Here is a 20,601-nt window from a genome sequence, read left to right on the forward strand (position 1 = left end):
ACATTGGCTCAGTGGTGAATTCCAGCCAATTTGTCTCCCATCACCTTTTTATTTTGATTCCTTCTTTTTTACTTCTCGCCATGCTAAACTGCCCTCTAGGATTGGCGATAACCAAGCTCCCGACTGCAGCCGGTCTTTTAACCCAAGAACGAGAGCACATTTCTCCAGTTATAGCATCACTTCATTGGCTTCCTGTTCAGTTCTCAACAGGAAGCCAATGAATTTTACATGATTTTACAAGTCTTTTTTTTTTTTTTACAAGTCTTTTATTTGATTTCAAATGTCTGCCCTGCACCATTCTTATGCCATCCTTTGGGGCTCTCAGGTCGGCAGCTGGGTCTTTGTTGTTTGGCTTCATCCCGGAGGAAGCTGAGAGGGGACCGCGCTCTCCAAAGTTGTGGAATCAGCTCCCGCTACTCATCAGGCAGGCTGACTCACTTCCTGTTGTTAAAAGCCTCCTGAAAACTCACTTCTTTACTTTGGCTCTTTAACCCCGTAGGAGAGGCTGCACTTTAGATTTTGTGAGTTTTACAGTCTTTTGTTACTGGTTTGTTTGCTTTACTTATGATTTTTTTTCCATGTGCATGCACTTATCACCAGTTCCCTCAGACACGACTACGACAGGAGCTACTGTGTCGCAATTCTCCCTGGAAAAATCTCATTTTCTTCTTCTCGTCCTCTTTTGTGCTTCTCTGTAACTTTGTTGTCAACATGAAGACTACATTTACAAATCTTTAACACTCCATTGACTGTCGATGGACCTCAGTGACACAGAACACTGTATATTCTGCCCCAATGTCTTAGTTCTGCTTTCTGACTCTTCAACGATATCAGATCTCAGGTGTCGCAACAGACTCGGACGGATGGGAGAGTAACAGATGGAGGATACACTGTTCATCCTCCCATCTCTGCTGATCTTGTATCCTCTGCCATCTTTGTTATCCCATGTTTGCAAAACATGGCAGATGCGCAAATGAAAATAAAACAGGTTTCATAAATCCCACGTGTGGCGCTGTAGAGGGAGCCATGCGTGTTACAGTTGCATAAACGCCGGAAGATTATTCATTGATAATTATAGACTGGATGTAAATAAGGACACATTAAGCATGTGCAAAGCAGCTGGCTCTTCCTCCTTCTTGTAGCTGCGCTGTTGCATCCCGCAGCATCGCAACAAATGGCAGCACGCAGCCCCCTCACGTCACATTTGCCAGCGCAGATCAAAGCGGTTGAAGCGAGCGCTCCTCTTAAGGAGCTTCAGCAGCAGTAAAAATACAACACAATGACGTGGAGCAAGAGCAGCAACACCTTTCAAAAAGGACAAAACCCCCCGGAGATGAAGGACTTGACCACAACTGTCCTCACGTCACAGTAAACCAGTCACATGACTGCGAATACAGCATCAGGGTGTCATGGATGCACTGCAGTTGTGTTTACTGGAGATCTACTGGCTGCCTGTAAAATTGTGTACGGAGTTGCTGGATAATGTTCCTAGGTTTGCCTGTTGCCAACATGATCTCTTTTGACAGCGTTTGGATGCTTTCTTTTGGACAGAGTTGCCGAGCTTGGAATGCTTCCTGCATACCAACTCTTGCCCAAAATAAACTCGAAACCTTTCTCCAAACTCGGGTGTGCATTTTTGAGCAGTTATTAGTGTGAAGGCAGGGCAGAAGGTCCACCTCTGGACCAGAGCACGAGAGAGACAGAGAGAGAGAGAGAGAGAGAGAGATTCCATGGCTCCTTTTCCACCAACTTTTTCAAGAACTTTTATTAATGGTATTTAAAAAAAAAAAAAATCCCTGTTCATCTGTGTATTTGATGTTTCTCGGTCTTGTAGTTTCTCTTCTTCTGCTCCATTTTCCAAATGATCAAAACAGAAATGAAATTGATTTTTCTGGAAATGGAAATAAACACGTTTGTTGCGGCCCACTGAAATAAATACGGTGGGCGTAGCCAGGAACGCCACCAGCGTGCTCCACCAATCAGCGTTCTTCGGAACGTAGCCCCGCCCCCCTGGTAATTCTGTGGAATCAGAAAAGCACTTTTCCTAAGTAAATTTGGGTTTTGGAGAAAAGTATTTCCCCCATCATATAATTCCATTAAAGAAATAATAATGGTAAAAAGGTTTAACTTGCAGTTGACGTGTTCTATAACAGTGTGTGTGTTCTGCATGAGTAATGAACTTCTCTAGCCTGGAGGGAAGATCATAGCATTTAACTGTTTTCCTCACAGCCAAACGTTCCCATCCTGTCACGGAACATGACAGCGTGTGGTTGCAGCCGATTTACGTGTGTTATTTATTCATAACTAATAAAACCCATAAAGCTAAAGTGGTAGCACTAAGAAGCCACTGCAACACTCTCATTATACTTCATATTTTTGCATTTCCAGCTATAAAACTGCACTCAAATACAATCGCAGTCATTCTGCATGTAATGGCATGATAATACTGCGCATTGAACTGACTATACAATGGAACTTTTGGAGTAATAGCGGAGATAACAGTAATCTTATTTCCATGTTGATGGACAGACATTAAAAGCCTTTTCTGAAGCAACCCGATCTGGCAGCATACTGAGCAGATAAAACGGTAAATAATAAAATATATCTGCACATTAGAGGCTCATATGCTTCCACCATTTTCCATGGATCAGCACACCAGTAGGAATTCGGCAACTTTCCCCCCATTTTGCCTGTTTACAACATATGTTGCAGCCCAAATAAGCAAATATTCCACGCCATCAGCTGGACCAGCGATCCGCTCGCTCCCTAATTTATGTAAATGTGATGCTCAAGCCGCACGAATCCCCTTGAAGTCGCAGCCTGTAGCAGAGCGTCAGCAGCCGCCAGATTTCAAATACTGACAGTGGGAGTGTTTTTGCGGCGGTTTGGCTGCAAAACAATCCGTTCCCCCACGCCGGGGACGAGAGCTCCTCAGATAAGTGCTTTGAGCAGAATGGATGCCAGGGGTGATGCTGCCGGGGTTGTGGCGGTTCCACCAATTAGAGCAGGGGGCGCGGAGAGGAACCTGTTGTGCTGTTTCACCTCCGCCTGTGCGGCCCATAGGTGCAGGACAGGTTTCTGCGGCTAGGAAAATGTGGTTTGGATGAGCTTCTGTGGCGCCCGGGAGCTTTAAAGTGAACCGAGCGAAGGCGCCGCTGCTCTGATCATCCCGTCAGATTGAGTTCCGAGCAGGCAGCTGCAGAGTTCATAGCAATTACAGCACTGGCGGAGAGACGCACGGCTCCCCGCGCATTCTAAAGCTGCTTTGGCTGCAGCCGGGTGAAGTTCGGTGGGGAAATGTGCAGGAAATCTGATGATTGGGAATGATGGGAACAACTGGTTCCGATGTGTTTACGTGCACTTCCGCTTCTGTCATCGACACCTGTTTACGCGTTTCTGTCCATTTGTCTCTTACAGTAGGTGTGTAAGGTTTAATGTAAGGCTTCATCTTTCTGGGGTTTTCAAAACATCCAGGAATGCCTGCGGTCTTGGCATCAGCTTTCTTTGAAATAGGTCAGATCAACGTGCGTGAAGGCATCTGATATTGGGAAGAAGTTTAGGTGTTGATTTATCAAAGCACGTCCCATGTTGTTTGCGTGATCACTTGAGCCACCCGACCGTTCCAGAAATCAAATCAAAATAAGACTTTCGTGCTGATGTGATTGTGCCCAGTGGAAAATATTGTCAACACAACGTGGAAATAAACAGTTGCTTTCATCTGTAAAAGTCTCAAAATGTCTGCTCTCTCCGACTCAAACATGAACTTTATTAATCACTCATCCTCTGAAAGGACATTTTCCCAATAACAAACCTTCACAATGAAAATGCTTTTGGATGGAGCTCAGGGACTCTGGGAATACGCGCGATTACCAGTAGATGGCGCCAAATCTGACGCACTGTGGGTAGGTTAGTCACTAACTACCAGCCCCAATCTCATTAACCGTTAGTGAGAGTGGGGCTTCTGTCTTCATGGTTCCATCGCCATCATTGTTCATTAAAAACAAGTTTCCTGATTCTTCGTGGTTATTTCCTTTTTGTAGTTTTTGCTTTTGTCTTATAGCTCTAAGCTAACTTTTGCACCTGTATCTGAAATGTCACCAGTGTTGAATTCATTATAAATGCTGCTTTGAATCTTATTTCTGTGCATCCACGAGGCGAATGTCGACTGAAAAATAAAACACTGGACGGCCTTTGCGAAAGGAAGGACATTTTGTTTTGCCAAAAAGAGAGAACGTGTGTGAAAATTAAGCGGATAAAGGGTGACAACTCAAACCAGATTCAGCCTGCTGGGAAATCACTTTCACAACACAATGAACAGCAAACTGTCAGACAGCTCAAGGATTAAACTGTCCCGATTTTCCTTCTCGTCAACCTTCCCGTTAAACGCCTTCCACACATCCAGCCGTACTCTTCGAGCTCCAGCTTCTCCTGCGTGGCGATGGCGCCATCTTCGACCCGCCGCCGCACTGACCTCACTTACCTTGATCTCTAATTGGCACAAATTTAATTACAGTCGCCACTAGAAAAGACAATTACCATTTACACTGATTAACGGGGTGAAGTCGGAGGAAACCTCAGCGATAGAGTGATTGGGCGACATTAGGTGAGGACAATTATGGGGCCGAATGAACCGGAACACGCCCACATCGATAGAGGGGAAATCACATGTAGTGGCCAAAGGTTAATTTTCTGATGAACTGCAGTCCCAATCAAGTCACAATCAATCATTTTCTTTTTTTTCCTTTTTTTTTTGCATTGGAACAAGCATCTGTGGGTGTCCTTCAAGGTGTCTCAGCCTTTTATCCAGGTTAGCTGTAAGATACTTTCAGGGATCGGTTCCTAAACGATGTTTTTGGAAATTCCGATTTCTGTTTCCCAGCACATCTTCTTGACAGGACTCCCAGAATGCCTCCATAATTTGTGTGTAACTTAATATTCGGTTTAAAGACTGTCTCCCGAGCAGCGATTTTAACTGCGAGGAGCCCGACTCGGGGTCTGGAGCGGAGTCGTTATGGCTCGAAATTCCAGCTTGTTCTCATCGTCAGCTCGTCTGATATTGATGTTCTATCACGGGTGCTCGCCTCTCTTCCTCGTGCACCCTTTGGGGTTTAAAGAGTTTAATGGAACAGCGGTGTAAATTCATCAGTATCTGTTTCAGATGACTTCAGCAGACAGTGTGGAGTAGTTTCCATAGCAGGAACGTGTCAGCAGAGAAGGCGTTCTCCTTCTCACACATGCACACCCATCCTCATATTTCTGCCTTTGCGGACACTTAATACATTAACCAGTTCTTTACCCTAACTATCTAACTAACCCCCTAACCCTGCCTTAAGCTAATTCCAAACTCACCTTTAAAACCATGTCTTAACCCTCCAACAGTCCTTGTGACGCCAAGTCACAAACTTGGCCCCACTTTGCTAGTAGGCTTTGGTACTTAACTACAAATTGACATTGAAACTTCTCACCTCCATTCCTCTTTCTTGGGCTTCAGTTTCCTCTCACAGTCCAAAACCCACAACTGCAGACGGCAGCTGGGCCCCAGGTGTCCTTCGATGGACTGGCAAGCTTGACATTCATGTCCAGTGACCCCTGGAAAAGGCTTCAGTGTTAGGGATAAAGGCTGGAGAACAGAGGATGGAAGCACAGACCACTTTTCTAAGACATTCTTTCATCATGTCATTACCTTTAGAGGCTCCATCATGCCACACTTCTCCAGTTTGTAGACAGAAAGCCGGCCACCCTAATGGGAAAATTGTTGGATGAGTGCGCAGAATGTGGTTGAGTTGGCCAAAAGTAGAGAAACTATGTGATTACTCATCCTCCCATTTCTGCAGGTAGCAGCGTTCCATTTAGCGTGTCTTGATGCTCTTAATGGCTTCTTTCTTCTCTGCTACCACGCTGCTTTCTCCAGAATAAAGACCTGGAATTTCCATATACATTCACGAGACTTAATTTTGTTTTCCGACGTGCTCCCCGAAGCTCATTCTGGTTCCTCTTCCTCCGTGTTGCGTCTCCTTGTGTCTACCTAAAGTTTGGGCCAGCAAATGTGAGCTCCACTTCAAAGAATCAAGAAAATCTCTGAATTTGAGTACAAGACATCTTTTAAGGGACCAAAGTTGCCAGTGGTCCAGGGTTTGGACCGCTAGAACAGTGTTGCTGTGTATTTTATTAAAGTAACGGAGGCGCTCGTCTGCTGTGGAGGCAGACCTTTTCTGCTGTTACGTTTTTTGCTGACGTCACCTGAAGGCAACACATTCTCTCAATCTGAGTTTTCTCCCATCTGACTAAAATTTTTTAAGTAAAACCTCCCCGTGGGTCTAAAAAAAAAGCCCCTCACCACACAACCAAGTTCTGTTTATATCAAATATCAACTTATATCATAGAACATCTGTATTTCTCCATTTGCCGTTATGTAGCGTAGTTTTGCATGTTATGCGTAAAAAGAAAAAAGAAGCTGCAGCTGCTTTAAAATAACTTTTCTTTCATTGCTTCATTCTGATATTTCTTCCACACATCTGGCAGTCCTGTTTGAACCTTGAGCAGCTCTCAGGTAAGAGTTCAATACTTCATAAACCAACTCCAAACATTCGCTGACAGTCAACTGGTTTGTTGACTGAATTGAACTTAAGTGGTCGGCGGTCATTGATCGAGGTTCCTGGTATTCACGGCTGCTGATGAGAATTGAACAGCCCATCATCAGCCCACCAGGCGCTCTCAGCAGGAGGCTCTGTTTTCCACACATTTTCATTTTAATTTCTTTTTTGAAGCACGTAAGAAAAACGCGCCAGGTTACATAAGACACTTTGGCTCCCTGTAATTATATGGGAGTAATGAGAAGAATGTGGTGCGCTCCATTCTTGACAGGCTCCTGCCTTCTGTTCTGCAGCCCTGTCTCACCTACAGGAGCACCTGTGGGGCAGTATCAATGAGAGACATGCTCGTCGGGTTAGCACGCCGCCAGCGCTAAGTGGTGACTCTCTCACTGTCTCTGCTGAGCGGACTGTGATTTCATTTAATTTAATTTCAGCTCTCCTCCTCGGGGACGCTCCGATAACATTAATTAGGTTTTCTCTTTTAACTTTTTGAACACCACCCTTGCGTCCCCCCGGCTTATATATGCAAAGCGAGACCCGCGAGGGCTGCGTACCTGTCTCTGCCCCGTCCATCTACCTGCCTGTCTTTCTTTACTGTCCGCCCATCCATCCGTCATGGCCCGGCATGCACATTATGTTTAACCTTTATCTCGACCCCCAGTGCTGGCAGGAGCTATTTCTCACAGGTCTGTACATAATTTCTGACACAGGTGGTCTAAGTGGCAGTTACCGGTAGAGCCCAGCTTTTTTAATGTGCTTCTGAAAGGCCAGGAGTGACGCTGTAGCCGCTGTATAATTACAGTTGACGGGGGGGGGGGGGGGGGGGGGGGGGGGGGGGGGGGCAGACATTAGGGGAGAAGACGGACAATTCTTTGATTTTACCTAGAATATATCAGCTAGACCAGAGGGGGCTCAACCTTTTCTAACTGTTCCTTTACTGAGAAATGTCAGTGGACTCTTGAAATTGAAAACAATAATCAGCACAACAACACACTCTTCATCGTTATCTACTGATTTCATTGTCAACCCTTCTTCGCGCTATCCCTCCCCCCGCTCTATCTTGGATAATATTAGGTGGCAGATGTTGCTGAGATGTAGCAGATGCTGGCTAATAAAGACAGTTATTTAGCGATTATGCAATCTTATTCAACTGAGGAGGGCGGAGGGCACAGCTGTGGATAATTATTACCCACTCTCACCCTCACGGAGTGTAATTTTTTGGGGGGATAAGCTGTGCTGGAACAGAAATAAAATGCTAACGCATAAGTTTTAACATCGGTGCGAAAGCAAAACGCTAACAAAGCTCTGAGACTTCCACGGAGTGCTAGTTGGAAGCAGGAAATTTGATTTTCAATGTGTTGAGGGGCTTTTATTTACCTCTTATTTAATTATAAATTAAGGTTCTGATCCTGTGAATGCCAGGACTCGAGTCTTATCTTACAGGTAGAACTCCAGCACCCACTCTGCCGCCCCCTAGAGGATGGGGGGGATGCAATCATTATTCTCCTCATTCTTTCTACAACACATTTGCTGATAAAACATATCCCTCCTCCCACGCACAAAACCACCAGCATCCATTTAGTTTGACTCAATGAAAATTATACAAACAGAAATAGCATCATTATCTCTGACTGACAGGGATACACAGGATACACAGGGCGCTTTGCATGCAGAAATGGCTGCAGGAGAACAATTAGATAGCCGGGGTTTAGTTTTATCGACGGCGCGTAGGCCTGCATGTGTGGCTGCAAGCAAAGCTGATCGATCCTCCTGACTTCGCGCGGCTCCCCGAGGACCTAAAACCATTGTTGTGCACATTAATTCGTTCGATGTCGCGCCACCAACAACGCAGCTTCTTAATTGGCTCAGTTCAGTGATTTGGGTATTCATATTCATCTGCAACCGTTGTGGGTTCTTTTCTTGGGTGCTGGCATGTTAGCTATGTTACCTTAGCACGGCCAAGCCATCAGTGTAGCCTTTAAGATATATTTCCACAAACGTCTGCAACTGGATGCAATTTTTAATCCCCACTCAGAGCAGAGTTCATTCCCAGGTCTAACGTGATTTAACCAAAAGATGACACCTCTAACTTGCACTATATCAGCAATAATGTTGAAGAAGCAAAGCGTGTTTCCAGACACCTTCGTGCAAGGTCGTGCAAGGTCACAACAAGCCCGGCATGTTTCTTTCTCCCGCTGTGGTAGCACAGCTTAGCGCACATCAAACACAGCCCCTGCTGTCACCCCTAAACACACCCAATCAGCACATCATTCTATGCCGGTCCACATGTATGCCGCGTGCTAGCTTTGACTTTCACGTGCGCGTCACCGCAGCCCGGCTTTCTGGGAATCGCATTCAGGCGTCGTGGCGGCGATGAAGTGACAGAGGCTGCCAGCCCGAGCTCTGCAGCTACCACCCCTGAATACCAAAGAGCAGCTCCCACTGTGTCTGAACACAGGGGGCAAAAGAGGCGACCCGAGCGATGGTGCCGGCGCGCCTGCCGTAAACCCACCTGGCGCTCAGATGCTGAACGTCATCGGAGGGATAATCGCAGGCAGAAGATGCGGTTGGGGAAAGACTCAGGGTGCTCAGGGTGAATTGTAGGGCAGAGGAGAGAAGAAGGAGAGGGGCGGCCGGCGTGCATGGCTTCACAGGCTCCGGAGGGAGGCTGTAAGCGCTCTAATAGCCTCACCGCAGGACGCCAACCTGAGAAGAGCCGGCGCAGCTCCACACTAAACTCCATCAGCTTCCCTCCGTCTGCCTTCACACGTTAGACACAGTGTCATAACCTCAGGCAGTTTCAGTCGCCGCTCAGCACAGAGGAGTCAGTGTGTTTAAAGAGACATTACACCACCAAAAAATGTCTTTGTACATACAAAACACACACACACACACACACACACACACAGATGCTGCAGCCTCCTCTGCGTTGCACTCAGGTACGCTATGTACACAGCCGTTAGCCCAGCGCCATTTTCCCCGCACGGATCTATACTCAACTCAACTTAAATCCAGGGCCATTATCGCTGGATCGTTTTACGGCGAGGTGTGTGCTGAAATACGCGACACACGATATCGCTGCTGGCATCCGTAATCTTTGGCCACTTATGGAGCATTACGTTCCAAGTCTGTCCCTTGGTGGCGACCGCAGGGTTTCTACTCCCCCACCTGAGCTGCAGTGGGTCTGAGGCAGAGACACAAGGGCGAGAACTTCTGTCGCATTTCACCTGTCCGTTTCCACGGCAACAACGCTTTCACTCCCTGAAGGTGAGTGTTTTTGAGAGTTGACAGTTTGAGGGTGTTCTCCAACCTTGATTTTCATGTCAATGGGGACCAAGATTCACCTGATGGCGAGAGGAAGCGCCTGTGAACATGCGTGTGTTGTTGCACCACACCGCCAACTAGTGGCCTATCAGGGAAACCACAGTTTTCACAATTCCATGTGTTCTTTTGTAATCTGTATTTGATTTGAAAACAATGATGTTTTTATGGGCTAGGTCAACACTGCAACCCGAAAACAGTCCAAACCAGTACTGGCGTACAATATTTAAAGTGTGCTGTAATTCAAATTTCCAGAAAACGCAGTTCACAGCATCTCCCACTTGATAAGAAACATCCCAGACGGTTCAGATAATGTTGAAGGCTGGGGGGGACAAACAATAGTGATGACTGGGGCACATGTTATGAGGACGACCGGAGGGAAATTACAAGTTTAAATTACTCAGAGAATCATTTGTGTCTATATTTCCCACATGGTGTTGCTCATCCAGGGAAATTGGAGCCGGAGTGTTGGTGGGAAAAGGTCGAGCCCCTGACTGGGAGTTTATTTTGACTTTTGTCCAGTTCAGCCACCAACGCGCTTTTAATGCCTCACTACTGACTTATCAAACTGCGAAGCTTCCTGGGACGATCGATGGAAATATGCTACCTGGACAGCAATGTGAGCCCAAAAGCTCTGGACGGAAAAAGGAACCACTTAAACCTGACTTACATCAGAGGTAATTCAGCGTAATCACTGGACGACATCAAGTTTCCGATCTGTCGCTGCCAACTGCATGTGTGTGTCCACTAGTGCGTTATAAATATTAGTAAACGGCACGTGTTGTGTGTGATACGTCATCTACGTGGCCGTGGCTGCTCTGACAGGGGGGAGAAGCGGTGTCTTCTACCCTAATGCGCCTCCTCTGCTCTTCCTCATTGAGCTCCGGGTTTTGCTAGTCGACGCCGAGTTGAGCTGAAGTCTCACCCCCGATTTTTCTGGAGCCGATCTAAGTAGCGACCCTGGAGCAGGGACTCAGTTAGGCTCCATAAAAGTTCCTGTAAATGGCCGTTGGGGGAGGTTCCTGCAGCGGAAACGTGACTCTGTGAGAATATTGGAACTCACTATGTTGTAAATGAAGGGACACACACACACTCACACACACATTAAAAATCCTCCTTGCAGTGTTCTATGAGAACAGATGTCTGCCGGACTGATACAGCGCTGCCTGCTGTGAGAGCTTAGGACAGCTGCTGCAGGCTGGTTTGCCTCAGAAGAGAATTCATAGCAGTGTGTGCTGAGGAGTGTGTGTGTGGTTGTCAAGCAGACCTACACACACACCCACGCACACGCTCAATTCGCTGCCATGTCAGTAAATCGATTTACATTAACCAGGGCAAATCGCCGATTAGTTTAATCACCACACCATGCCTATTAGAGGACTTCAGTCATGTCCGTGTCTCTCAGCTCCCACCAGTCTCGCTGCTCATCCCACTTAAATAAACTGAACATTTAAAGACGGTTTCAATTGGGTTCCATTTGTCCTTAGTAGTGCAATTAAGCGCATAGAGCATTTAGAGAAAAGCACCCAAGTGCCCACTGGATCATGAGTACATTCTTCATTACAGTTCTTTGAAAAAACTATTGGACATTCAAGTAATAGCATGTTAGCTTAGCATTTCACACGGAGCAAGTAAGGCAATATGGGAAGATTATTGACAACTTATCTATAGGAGTGGACACACTCTTGTTAGCCAATCACCTGTTCAACACAGACCTTTAGAAAAGCATCACGTGGTTTAAAAGGATAGAGAAGGCTAGAAAGCTTTGATTCTGCCATGTTGGGTGCACTGCTGTATATAATGTCGGACTATTGCTGCACTCACACACTCAGGGTAACTCTCATAAGAGACATCCATAATTAGCATACATGCGCTACATTCTGTGAATAAAGACAAGCTAATTCTCTAATCCGGAGGCAAAACTTTGTCCAGAGCAGGTCAGTAAAGTGAGGAAGGCTCCTTCACCCTTCTCGCCTCCCTTGTTTATCGAATGCAAGGGCAGCATTTGCGTCTGAAGAACAAAACACAGACAATAGACACGGGAACAAAATGAAATCTGCGCCCCTCAGCGAGGAGATAAGGAGAGGGGACCTATACGGCAGCGTTTGCCTTGCAAAGTCAGAACTGAAGGTTATTTTCTTGTATTTAAATAACAGTAGCCAGCACCAGTCAGGAGGGTTTATTCAGTTAAACATTCATATAGCAGCTATGTGCTGGTCACAACATGTTCATTGATTTAGTGCCCATGTAAAGACTGAAATCACCACTCAGACTGACTCCAGTCAGATCGAAGGTTGTGCACGTGTAACCAGTCTTGATTGTGCGTGAAGCTCACTGGTGACTTTCAGGGGAAAGCGAACATCCAAACTTGTGTTTCAACTGAACATGGTCCATTAAACCAGAGAGCTCAAATATACCTGAAATCTGTTGTTTTGGGTCAGTTTCACATAAAGGTGCCCTCTTCGCAATCCGTGTTCAGTCTGGCAGAGTTTCTTTGCTGGAAAACTGGTTTTTGAGGGTTTTTTTTGTTTTACATTTATTTCATATTGAAAATTGAAATCAATCACGACACGTACGTACATGCAAATGATCTTGTCTTGACGGCGCCGGCTGGGAGTGTGTGATTGTACTGGGATCGTTGTCTCTGGCCTTGGCGGAGCGGGATTTTGTTTGCATCTGTGAGCGCCAGCTGTTGGCGGCTGTTGAGCCTGATCCGCCTAAAAGCTCAGCTTGACAAGTAAATAGCTGAAAATTGCCTCAGAAGAGATTTGTTTTGGCTTTTTGCTTAGATTCCTCCAGAAATTGCATTCTTCTCAGGAAGTGGCAGGAAGATCGCCGGCGTCTGCGTCGCGTCGAGCGACAGTCGTTCAAACGCGGGACGTTTCAACGCCTTTGTCGTCGGCGGAATGTCAGCCATTCGCAATCCCTCTGGACGGACAGGGGGGGGCGGACGGACGGTCAGATGGGGGCGGCGACGATAAACCTTGAGAAATTGCACTCGCGTTGCGACGCGTGTTCCAAGACCGGACGGTTGGACAGCTCAAACGAGGGTTTTTACAGCCTCTCGGACGGGAGCGAGCGCATTTATCGCCACCTCGCTCAAGCTGTTTTTACCTTCTGGGACTTTAAAACCGCTCACTCAGCAACAGTGTGAAAGTTGGAGGGCTCGGAAAATACAGCAAAAACCCTTTAATACCGCGGGAATTTTAGGGTCACTTTGTTGCTATGGCGATGGCTGTTTTTGTACTCATTATTACATACAATGAAGTCTTCTTAGCATAAAGGCGTTAGCGGACCTTAGCAGCCCCTTGTCTCCCCTCCTCCTCCTCCTCTACCCATCCCATCCATCAGTTGGAGGCCCCCCCATATAAGCCTGGTCCTGCTCAAGGTTTCTGCCTGTTAAAAGGGTTGTTTTTACTGCCACTATTGCTTTTCAGGGTCAGACTCAGGAGCTTTTTAGAAAAGGCTACATTGAACTTCGAGCTGTCGGCTATTGTCAGGCTGCATTTTTCTGGTTTTAAGCACTTTTATTCCACCGTCGGGTGGTGAGTTTACAGCCCGCTGGCATTCCAGTCAGACTGTTGTTCCATGGCAGGTTAGAGCGGCACAATAATTAACCAACTTTAAAAGCTGCTCAGCTGTGAAGTCGACTCTTTGTCTCAGTCACAAAGTACGTTGTGATGCGTGGAAGAAGACACCCTGCACTGCTGACGAGGTTACATTTAATCGCTAAATAAGCAACGAGATAAATGGATACGGAGGCAACATAGGAGGAAGAAAGGAACCCAGCTGGGTTTTCTGTCCAACAGGGAAGATAAAGCTGGGATCCCAGGTGACCGTTGTCCACCTGGTAGGACAGAGACCCCGGCTGGGCTGCGGAGGACTGGACCTGGACGCCTGATTAACCCATTTAATGAATTCTTGAACCTTTGTGGGCGTCCGTCCTCCGTGACGTTTGCCACATCCTGATCTCAAGAAAGATGAAACTGGGAGCAACATCTTCATCAATCATTCATCTCGTCTTCCTCCCTGGTGACCAGAATTACCACACGCGCACGGACGTTAGTCAGGGTTTGACCTTAGGTGTACGTGTCTCTACTGTACACGGCTCATCCCAGAATAACAGCCTCACACGTCTCATCATTGAAACAAAGGGCTCCTGGAGCTCCATCCGGGACATTTGCTCTCTGCAGCCTGTGAGGTGAAGCAGCGGTGGGATCGAGAGGTCACTTCATGAAAGCTTGACTGGAGGCGACACACACCAGTCAAAGGAGACCCGCTGGGTTTTATTTCATCTCTCAGCTGATTGTTCAGTCTTTTTCTCCCCTCACATCAGTTTAGGACGTATAGATGATACACATCTGGAGGGGGGCAAGACGAGACGAGCATTCTGCTTTCCAAAACTGCAGAATTAATCAATTAAAAAGGCTAATTCGTAGCTTCTGCTATTGGCCTTTAAAGTAACATGAAGCGATTTCATATTTCCGCTGCTGTTTGTGTTGTGTTTCTCTTTTGCTGCTGGATGTAAATCAAATTGCCCCCCTGGGAAATTATAAAGATATCCTGGATCCCTGGGAAGATTCCCAGTTGTTCGGCGAACGTTCAGCCCTTCACATTTATATAGTCTTCCTCAGATCTGTGCCTGGGTACGATCTCGCCTCAGAGCTCTGGAGGTCGTTCTTCTGACCTTGGAGCTCCGTTTAATTTGAACAAATAAATATTTTTGAGTGAGTCTGAGTATTCAAGGAACTATATTGTAATGTCAGCACGAGACAGAATGGAATATGTCCTCATCCTGGAGGTCCAGTTCTGGATGAGCTGCAGCTGGAGGAGGAGGGAGGGTCAAAGGGTCTTGTGTGTGTCTGTGTGTGTGTGTGTGTGTGTGTGTGTGTGTGTGTGTGTGTGTGTGTGTGTTGTGGGGTTGTCATGATGCAGATGGCCCTCTTCCTGCATCTATTGATTTTCCCAGTTTGGTCTCCTTTCAGGAAAAGCTCCTGGAACTTTACGGCATCCTGAAAATACGCTATTTCAAAAGAGAGTAAATCTGTTTCCTAGCAACGGCTTTAATAGATGTGAGAAAGTCTCTATTTTGTGCGAAAGGCGTCGGAAGATGTCACCATCCAGCTCTTGAGAAAACATGAAAGCAGATCTGCAGTCGATCAGCCCCATGTGAATTCCTTTGAAAGGGATGGCGCCGCTCAGCAAACACCGACTTTATCTTATTAACGCCACATTTACGGTCTCCAGGAGGACGTTAAAGCTCAACCAGGTGCTAAACAGAGTCAGATCGCGCTTCATTGGAGGTGCAGGAAGGTTTGTGGCTAAATTTGAGAGTAATCATGTCGCACCATCCCACTTTTTTGGCTCTGCTGGGTTCAAAAGAACTCCAGTAAAATGCTCGGCAGTCTGCTGCTCTCTTCACCCCGAGATGTTGCGCCGCCATCCCTGTCATGTTCTTCTGTGAAATGGAAGGAAAATTGCCACGCGTGATGCTACCGTTGCTTCCCGCGGTGCGCTACCCTGCAGTAAAATGTATGTTCTATGAAACCAATGCTATAACTGAAGGGGGGGGATCAAGCAAATGAATTTTACCTATGCGTTCACAGTCTAACATTAGATTTTAGATGACAGAAGAAGACAAATAATAATCGGAGGCTAATTTGAGCAGGGTACGTTCTGATTAACAAACTGGTAACGGCACCGCTGCTGCTAACACCTACGCTAGCCTTCCTGACGTTATGCTTCATGGAGATAAGATGAACATCAAACATTAATTTTCACCTTGTGATGCTTTTGCTCTAAACCATGGCAGTTCTGGTTTCTTACAGTCCTGATATATCATAATACACTCCCACGACAGTCGTCGGGGGCCGTAGTTTTGGCACCGAGAGGGATCGCCTCGTTCTCCATCGGAATTACTGCTTCTCTTCAACGTTTTCAGGACATATATTGACTCCTGCCCTCCCCCACGACCCACAAAACCCTTTTCGAATGTCATTATTTCACATCAGTGTCAACATCTGCAAGACTTTCAGCTACAGACAAGCCCTGAGGCCATCTGTCATCTTACTGAACAGGCCTGACCATGTCACCTTTGAAGCAGGACTCCAGCATCCACACGCCATCTCTCCTGCACCCCTGCAAGCAGAGACCCAAATAGGTGTTAGCGTTGTCAACGTAGCTCCTTTAGCTTACTGATGTTACCTTTTTTTGGGTGAGAATTCAGTGGCAAATGCGTCCGTATTGCAGTGGAAGTACAGTTTAAATGTTTTCTCTTGGAAACAGCTGGATGAAGCTAGTTTCCTAACTTTTCCCCCCACAGAGGACAGACACATCGGGTCCAAATCAACAGTCACGCAGGTGTTTGGTTTACTTTTCTTTCCTTTACCTCCTGTCTTCACAGACTCCCACAACTCTGCAAAGGTTAACGTTTGATTTAAAGCGCAAGTCAAAGCCCGTCAAAGTGATGTTTGAACGCGCGGCAACAGAGGGATTGGGTGGGTTAATCTGGATTCAAGGATGCTCTGCAGAAACAGAGCAATTTAAGCCCTTTGTTTTGGTATGATTTGTGGTTTCCTTGAGTCTCTTCAGATTTTAATTAGCAGCTCCTTTCAAAAGGAAATTCTTCTTATAGGCTGCGCATGAATGGGGTGCAAAGTGAGGCTTTCCGCAGCTACTGGAACAACTCAGTTTAAAGATTTTCTCCAGCGCTTTTGACATTCCTGATTATCCGAGTTTTCAAAAACGTTACATTCCGCTTTTTTGATGTTTCCTGCAGCCGGAGTTCTTTTCTAAGCATCTGCCATTTTTTGGTGTTTAGTAATAATTAAATCTCTTTAAATACGGGTAAAAAACATGCTTCGGTTTGCCTTGTTCTTCAATAACTTCCATCCTGAAGTTACCAGAGGTACCACAGGATCCTCAGCACACGATTTGTGCTGCGCTCAGATCGATCTCTGGAACCCAGGAACAACAATCCCACCGCGGCGGCTCCGTAACCTACTTTTCAAGAGTTTGTGGATTTATGGCTGAGAGGTGCCTCCGTGCACAGAGCGCATGTTGTGGGGAGCTTGGACTCGTGCTGTTGTGTCGTTGTTGTTGACAATGAGCAACTGCTTTGTGGCAACATGTAATCTCATTAATCTGACCACGTCTAACACGTGTCAGTAGCCCAATCCCACATGCAGTCGCCTCATTGTGGCCACCAGGGAGGCGTTTCCTCGCAGTTAAAACAGGGAAATAATGATAAACGGATATAAAAACTAAATTTTACAGGTTTACTGGTTCGCAGCTTTTGCTGAACTACTGTACTAAATTGTTGTGTTATTGTTGGCGCAGGACCCTCAATTATAGATGTGAAGGAGCAAAACAACAAATGCATCAGGCCGCTTATATTTGCGCCGGCCTCTCTGTGTTTACCTCTATCATCTGGCTGCCGTTTGTTCTCGGCTTCTTTTAAAAAGCGCCAATTCGTCCTTGTTGGCGTGGTAAATTTGTTGCAAAAGTCGCGCTCACCCCCCCGACAACAGCTGGAGCAATATGAAGCGGGGAGGCTTCACAGAGGAGCGATGATTGCTTATGTTATCAGTGTTCAAACAGGCAAATCAATCCGGCCCTGACAACCAGACAATTAGCAGCTTTATTAGCCCGCTTGTAGACTCGCTCATCTGGAGGAGGGAGTCAAGTATCTGCAAATAAATGTTTCAGCACAGACGACTCACCCAGCATCTGTGTGTGTGCGTCTAATATGAAGAGCGAGGACAGGGGGGTGAAGATTGATTGGGTTGATTAAAACAGTGGATTGCAGATAGGACGCATATCTCACTTGTTGACTATAATGAGGACGGGGCTTTTATTTCTTGGTCGAGCTGAAGGGGACGCACAGACACACACCACATCATATGAAGCACTTGACAATAATAAGGACTAGAGAGGTGAACACTTTTAAAAGCTGTAACTAATGGTTTTCCCGTCCTCGGCCATGTTTCACTGCTTATTTGCTCAGATTAACTCACTGCAAAGCTGGGCTAAAGTGGCTTAACGCTGTCTTTGTTCACTACATAAAGTTTATGGTACAAACCATTTACGCCTAAAGGAAATAACACGAATGAAGGAGTACACTCACACTAAACTGTTAAAAATTTAAATTCCAAGACATCATCATGATAGAGGGTGGAGCTAGGTGACAGTGCTAACATCCACCATCAAGGGGCCAAATTAGCAAAACAGCTCAAGATACAGCGTAGCTTCTTATCCATGTCACATTACACACATTTGCTCCTTCAGGATCCTTTTAGAGCTGTTTAGTTTTAGTCGGCAACTGGCCCCAAATTTGCTAGATGGGGTTGGGGTCCTGAATTCGAGGTGGCCAATGCGTCATTTTCAGCATTGCAGCCAATGCAGAGACAATTCTTAAATTGTTGAGGCACACCAGTGTTCGTGTTAGCTTTGGCGGCGTTTCGTTAGGATTAAACACTTCAGAACACACACTTACACGTTTAGTTTCATTATTGATCACGAGGGAGGGTGTGAAAAGGCTACATATGTACAATTATCAATGAATTCAACATGAGCATGACCATTTGTGAGCATCTACCGAGTCGGACTGATGCAATAGATCATGTCAATAAATGTGTGTGTCCTCACATTTACTACAAATTGAGCGCCAAACTCCACTTTGCTATGAGAATGAGTTTGGTAGTGCTGCGGCTTCAAAGGTTTAATGTTTAAGACATGGTTTGGTCAGAATTGGGTTCAGGTTAGGCTCAGCGTTAGGGTAGGGAGCTGGGTAATGTAAAGAGATAAAGTGTTTCCATGAAAGTCCCCACAAAGACACAAGTGTGAGGATGTGTGTGTGTGTGTGTGTGTGTGTGTGTGTGTGTGTGTGTGTGTGTGTGTGTGTGTGTGTGTGTGTGTGTGAGGATGTATATGTGTGTGTGTGTGCGCGTGTGAGGGGGGTTGCTTATCCATTGATTTCCTTCTCTATAATTGTATAGGTTAACTCAGCTGGACCAGAGAGAGAGAAATGAGGGGATAGATGAGAATTATTTGGTCGGTCTGCAAACACATACACACACACACACACACACAAAACCCAAATCAATGGAGGTAAGAAGAACATCGCCCCGAAGACTGATTGTTTCCAGCCCAGATGCAGAAGGAGAGAAAATAGCTTTCTTATTGAATCCACACCAACCTGCTGCTCCCTTATCGCGCGCTCCGAACATTCTCCCACAAACACTCGCAGCTTCTGCATGAGCGGGTGAAAAGAAGACAGGGGAGATGAGTATGAGGTGAGAAAGGGAATGAGATAGAGTGTTAGCAGGAGGGGGGGAGGGGGGGATTATCAATCAAAGCCATCAGACCCTTTCTAATGAGCCCAAAGCCAAACACAGCCCCCGGGAGGGCAGGAGCCAGCTCCTCTGCTGGTGCTGTGTTTTCCGCTCCAGCTATCAGCCCCCACCTCTTATTCACGCTCAACACTGGGTAGAAATCCGTCCTGTCACAACAGACCGCTGTCTCATGCTAACAAGTGCAGCAGGTTTGAGGCGGGTGACCTTTTAACCTCCGATTCTCCGGGGGAATCAGATCAGGAGTGACTCCGCATTGATCTGCTCACACAGGCAGACGGCCCGGGACCAGCGGTGGCGGCAGAGCCGGAGACAGAGGCAGCGTCCACGCCCACCGGGGGCTTGGTTGTCATGTAAATATCACTCCTCTTCACCTGCAGATATTTGCATTATAGCATCACGATGCCGCCTCGCTGCTCCGAAGCTGCCAGCGAGGAGGGCAGCAGGATTAAATCCAAGGTAAAAGACAGACTGGCGAGCTGAATGACAAAACAGGATGTTGTTCTCGAGCTTTTTTTAAAAAAAATAAAAGGACTATAAAAATGTGCTAAATTGGCTTGGCAGCTGCTGAAATTAGAACTTTTTTTTTGTGATATATTTTCAGTCCTCTTGAGAGAGGATTAGTTTCCTGTCCAGCTTCCTGGAGAGCAGCGATCAAAGTTCCTGACCCATAAACGCATCATTGACAACAGAGAACTGGCGTTTCCAGCAATCAGAGCATTTAAAAGCTTCAAGAGAGCTGGAAGCTGATTCCGGGGTCATAGAAGGAAGGTGAGGGAACAAGTAATCCGATGAGGAATTCACAATTTACGCATTTAATTGTGCGTCCACTGGGTGAGGACACACACAGCAGGGGGCCATTCTGAGTCACCAGTCAGCCGACTGTGGACATGAGTTGGACTCTGGGACAGGGACCCAGGACACTCTGGCCGGAGCTGTTGCTGGCTCCTTTCCCGTCTGTTGCCAGGCGGCTGCAGAAATCTCGGGCTCCGCCTGTGAGGCTCCATTATGGATGTCCGTCCTGTCCGGAGCAGATACTGATGAGGAGTCGCGTTCCTTCATCTGCTCCCAGCAGAACCTGGCTGGAAGATCAAAGCAGGTGTGGGGTGGGGGGGGCACGCCAGCCTCCCTCGGAAATTGGGCTGAAAGAAATAGTGCAAAGGATGCGGTTCTGCACAATAGACGAGCAAATTGAGTCTTTTATTCTTCCCTTTTCTGAGCCAGTTTCAGAAAAAAAAGCAGCGTGGACTCACAGGCTGCTTGGGTTGGTGGATGGAAGCTCGGCCGGTCTGTGAGAGCGGCCGAGCTTCAGGCAGCGAGAAGCGATAATTGCTTAA

At 46.6% G+C, this 20,601-nt stretch overlaps 1 long non-coding RNA gene across 1 annotated transcript; it reads right to left on the reverse strand.

Moving 5' to 3' along the window:
- Positions 1 to 1,820: 1,820 nt before the first annotated feature.
- Positions 1,821 to 6,158, reverse strand: LOC115250148 (uncharacterized). Its single transcript, XR_003888708.1, has 3 exons — positions 5,684 to 6,158; positions 5,466 to 5,589; positions 1,821 to 2,019 (listed from the first exon to the last, which is right to left on the reverse strand). It is a non-coding gene; the product is annotated as an uncharacterized lncRNA (long non-coding RNA).
- Between the last annotated feature and the right edge of the window lie 14,443 nt (positions 6,159 to 20,601).

This window comes from Takifugu rubripes, chromosome 6 (assembly GCF_901000725.2).
Source record: "Takifugu rubripes chromosome 6, fTakRub1.2, whole genome shotgun sequence".
NCBI lineage: Eukaryota > Metazoa > Chordata > Actinopteri > Tetraodontiformes > Tetraodontidae > Takifugu > Takifugu rubripes.